This window comes from Gossypium arboreum, chromosome 2 (genome assembly GCF_025698485.1).
Source record: "Gossypium arboreum isolate Shixiya-1 chromosome 2, ASM2569848v2, whole genome shotgun sequence".
NCBI classification, from domain to species: Eukaryota; Viridiplantae; Streptophyta; class Magnoliopsida; order Malvales; family Malvaceae; genus Gossypium; species Gossypium arboreum.
In genome coordinates, this window is record NC_069071.1 from 33,366,229 (window position 1) to 33,371,546 (window position 5,318).

The following is a 5,318-nucleotide window of genomic DNA, read 5'->3' on the forward strand; positions in this document are numbered from 1 at the left end:
CTTTCTGGGGCCCTTGGCAGAACTGTAGGAGAGGGTGACAATTTTACATGGTTGGACCCGCGGAAGAGGATGCTCCCTTTCTCTTCTTTGAAGTAGGTACGACGGTTTTCTTTCCTCTTGAAGACCACATTTTGTACCTACAAGTGGAAACATCAATTCGTCTTTTGATGAGTGGACAATTTATAATATATAAAAGGAATGTGACTAAATTCGAAAAGGAAAATGCATAAATATATTCAGCCACAATTACTAAATTCAATTAAAACAATAATTTCAATGACCATTTCTTTGTGGCATGAGCATGGTGATATAAGTAAAAATGGCAAGGAATGGAATGCAAAATACTATATGAATGAAAAGATATGTCAACACAGTATGCATGATTATTTCAACTATCCTAGCCATGAATATTCACTTCTAACTAATTAAATGAAGTGTAGGAATCATGTAATAAGTAAGATTTTAAACATGAGAAAGATGATAACTTGTTTGATAAATGAAAATTATGTGATTATCAATATGGAAATAACATGAAAAATATAGATTAATATGATAAATAGCATTATAAATTAGTGAAATAATAAGAAAAAGGAGTAAACAAACGCTAAGGGAAGAGATTGGGCATCGAGAATGGAGTTGGAGGCGGCGCGAGCGTGGCAGGGAGGCTATGTGAACTTGCAGCGGCTAGGGTTAGGGTACTTATAGCTTTTGGGCCACATGGCCATGGCACACGCCTGTGTTCCCCAATTTTTACCCGTGTGTTTCGCGGTTTTCCTATTTGAGTGCATCTGAAATTTGTTCCATGCCCGTGTACCTCGGGCGTGTGGGTTCACACAGTCGTGTCGCACAACCGTGTCTAGCTTTGTTCACTTCTCCCACGCCCGTGTGTACAAGCCCCACGCCCGTGTTAATTTGACAGGTTCAACCACGGGTGTTGGACACGGGCGTGTCACACGCCTATGCTAGTTTCTCAGTTTCAACCACGAGTCTTCCACACGGGCGTGTCGCACTGCCGTGTTGTTTTAGCAGGCTTGACCACGGCCATCTCACACGGCCGTGGCATTGTATCGTAGCCCGTGTTGGGGAAATCCTTGCCCTATTTTCACACAGCCATAAGCACGCCCATGTGCTTGGCCGTGTCTCTGTGGTAAACTTGTACTAAAGAGCTCATTTAGTAAGTTAGATGTTGAAGACTAAATTTTGGAAGAAGTTAATACAGTTAGTGCTTGGGTTGCCTCCTGAGAAGCACTTATTTATAGTCTAAGCTCGACTTACCTCTCCGTTGAATGATCATGGTGGTTCGAGGAGTTTATACTCCTCATTCCTACTATCAATCTTAAAATAAGGTTTTAAACGGGTATTGTTTACCTTAAAAGTGCCGAACTTGGGATGACTCACCTCCACCGCATCGAATGGAAAAATCGAAAATCAAGTAAGAGGATTTCGATTCAGTGTGGTAGTGACAATGTGGGGATCTGCAGCATCTAATAAGACTTTATCACCAACCTTAAGTTGATTTGGAGAGGTATCAGGCTCGTTCTGGCATAGTTTCAGTTTATCGTGTGTTCTCAGTTTATGTCTTCGCCATTCATCTAGCTCCTCTATTTGCAACCTTCGTTCTTCATGAATAGAACCTCTACTGTTGTTTGAGAGTGGCTCATGTACTTCCTTCAGACTTATCTCCTGCAAAGTGGGTTGTATCATGTGGTCAGTTTTAATGGAATGGTTTAGACAATCATCTTCAATTTCTGATGTGTTGTCAGAATTGCGAGCTTAAAGGGTGAGTGTTTAGTCTCCTACGCGAAGCGTAAGCTCACCTGTGCTAACATCAATAATTGTTTTAGTAGTTGCTATAAAGGGTCTTCCTAGGATTAAAGGAGTATTGTTATCTTCCTCTATGTCTAAAACAATGAAGTCAATGGGAAATATAAATTTATCGATTTTGACTAGCACATCTTCAATAATACCCCTAGGAAATCTTATAGTTTTATCTGCTAATTGAATGCTCATCCTAGTCTTTTTGGGTTTCCCGAGACCTAGTTGCTTGAATATTTTAAAAGGCATGACGTTGATACTAGCCCCTAAATCAGCTAATGCATTATTAACATCTAAACTACCAATTAATCAAAGGAATCGTAAAACTCTCTGGATCTTTTAGTTTGTTCGGTAGCTTATTTTTCAGAATAGTTGAGCACACTGCATTTAGCTCCATATGCGATGCCTCGTCCAACTTCCGCTTATTTGTTAAAAGCTCTTTTAAAAATTTCATTGTGTTTTGCATCTGCGATATAGCTTCAATAAATGGTAAGTTAATTTGTAATTTTTTTAAGAGTTTAAGAAATTTACCAAATTGTTCATCTGAGCGGTCTTTTCTTGTCGCGTTGGGGTATGGTACACGAGGTTTATATTCGACATTTACTGATCTGTTTGTATTTTGATCTATCTCACCTTGACCTTTGCTTACTACAGTTTCTTACCACGGTTCCGGTTCAGGCTCCACAAATCCTTCTTCATCTTGAACATTAATCGTGTTGAGTTGTTCCCTTAGGTTGGGTTCAGTATTACTGGGCAAACTACCTTGTGGTCGTTCAGAGATTAGTTTGGAAAGCTGGCCTATCTGAGTTTTGAGCCCTTGGATCAACGCTTGTTGATTCTTAAGTGTTATCTTTTGGAAACGAGTTTCTGACACCGATATAAACTTTAAGAGCATCTCTTCAAGGTTTGGCTTCTTTTCCTGTTGGTAGGGTGGTTACTGAAAACCCGGAGGATGTTGTGGTCTTTGATTTCCTTAGCCTCCCCACGAAAAATTGGGATGGTTCTTCCAACTGTATTGTAAGTGTTACTAAATGGATTGTTTTGAGGTCGAGGATTATTACCCATGTAGTTTAGTTGCTCGTTATCCATGTTATGGCCATAAGGTTGGTATTCTGAATGGTTTGTTCCACCGGTACTTACTTCGCACTGCATTACTGGGTGAACCTGTGAAGAACTAAGAAAACCATCAATCTTTTTATGCAAGAGTTCTTCCTGATTTGACAGCATGGTGACCAAATTGACGTTATAAACACCGGCTATTTTCGTTGGCTTTGTCCTCATGACTTGCCATTGATAGTTATTCAGTGACATCTCCTCAATAAACTCATAGGCATCTTCAGGTGTTTTATTATTGATGGTTCCGCCAGCAACTGCGTCAACCATTTGCCGAGTCGAAGGATTCAGACCATTGTGGAATGTTTGAACTTGGAGCCAAAGCGGTAACCCATGGTGAGGGCACCTTCTTAATAAGTCCTTGTATCTCTCCCATGCACGTAGAGGGTTTTTAAATCCATCTGCACAAAAGAAGAGATATCATTACGTAATTTAGCCGTTTTAGCCGGCAAAAAATATTTTAGTAAGAATTTTTCGGTCATTTGTTCCCAGGTAGTAATTGACCCTCATGGTAAGGAGTTCAACCACTGTTTAGCTTTGTTCCTTAATGAAAAAGGGAATAATCGAAGACGAATGGCATCATCAGAAACGCCATTGATTTTAAATGTATCGCAAAATTCTAGAAAGTTTGCTAAGTGAGCGTTGAGATCTTCATCCTGCAAACCATCAAACTGAACAAATTACTGTATCATCTAAATAGTGTTAGGTTTTAATTCAAAAGTATTTGTAGCGACAACAAGTCTAACTATGCTAGATTCAGTTCCTATTAAAGAAGGATTAGCATAATCATACATAGTACGTGGAGTAGGATTTTGATTAGCCACAATTGTAGGAGATAGTTGATTGTCTTGGTCTTCAGCCATCTCTTCGATTGGGGGTTGAGTATTGTCTTCTTGCTCGTTTTCTGTGTATCGTAAGCTTCGCCTTATTTCTCTTTGATTTCTGTGAACTGGATGATCGATTTCTTCGTCAAAAAGTAATGGTCCTAATAGGTTTCTTCTAGTCATAAACTATAAAAACCTACCAAGAGAAAGAAAAAGTAAGTTAATAAATAATAATAATAATAAAATTAAATTAAATTGCAAGAAAAATAAATGGCTAAAGTAATAAAAATTGAGTGTTCCTAATATCTTAGCTCCTCGGCAACGGCACAAAAAACTTGATCGCGTGATTTCGTGATAGGTTTTAAATATTTATAATTACTCGTTCTTGAACTAACTATTATTGCAATGTAGGCAAGTGTTCCTATTGAACTGTAGTATAGTTTTAGCAAGACCGGATTGTCGAACCCAAAGGAATTAAAAGTACTAGTAATGACTGTCTTTTTATTATCTAGCCTAAGAATAAAGAGGTTTTGTTTTAATTAACTAATTATCTAAAGTAAGAACTCACAAAGAAAAGAATTGGGGAATCGTTTTTGGGGAAAATCGATTGACTTAAGACAATACCTAAGGAAAAATCCACCTAGACTTTACTTGTTATTTTAACTCCGAATCGGACGATTTATTCATTCAACTTGTTCTGTAGAGATCCCTAAGTTATGTTATTATCCCTATTCAAGACTAATAACGTCTAATCCCTAGATTTAATAATTGAGACTTTTCTCTAATTAACACTCTAGGGTTGCATTAACTGGATCTATGGATCCCCTTATTAGGTTTCACTCTAATCTAGCAAAATCTTGTCACCCTATGTCTAGGTGCGCAATCAACTCCGCTTAATTATGACAAATGTACTATTAGGCAGGGTCTATTCCTCCTCTAAATAAGACCTTATCTTGAATCAGTATCCTGGAATATCAAAACAAGAATTAAGAACACATAATTAAGAACAAGTTAAATATTTATCATACGATTCAGAAAATAATAACAAGATCCATCTTAGGTATCATTCCCTTTAGGTATTTAGGGGTTTTAGTTCATAACTAAATAAGAAAACATCTCAGAAGAATAAAGAATACGAAACATAAAGAAAACCCAAAACTCCTGAAGGGAAATTGAGGAGAGATCTTCAGTCTTGATGATGAATCCGACTTCTGAGATGGATCAATCAGCTTCCTTGGAGTAATTCCTTACTCTCTATTCTCCGTCCCCGTTTCTTCCTCCTTTAGGGTGTATTTATAGGCTTTGGAATGCCCAAAACCCACAAAATTAGCCTTTTCTGAATTGGACTCAACTTGGGCTTAGTAGGGACATGCTCGTGGCACACGCCCGTGTTCGATTACTTCAGGACGTGTTCGAGCTTGCCAAATTGACACTGCTGTATTAATTTTGTACATTAGCCTATTTTCTCTATTTTTGGCCCATTTCTCGTTCCTTTCGCTCTCCTATGCTCTCCTAAGTATAAAACATGAAAATAAAGCATTAGGAGCATCGAATTCACCAATTCTA

The 5,318-nt window shown here is 38.1% G+C and overlaps 1 non-coding gene across 1 annotated transcript; it reads left to right on the plus strand.

Moving 5' to 3' along the window:
• Positions 1 to 3,256: 3,256 nt before the first annotated feature.
• Positions 3,257 to 3,362, plus strand: LOC128290029 (small nucleolar RNA R71). Its single transcript, XR_008279670.1, has one exon. It is a non-coding gene; the product is annotated as a small nucleolar RNA R71 (small nucleolar RNA).
• Positions 3,363 to 5,318: the final 1,956 nt, after the last annotated feature.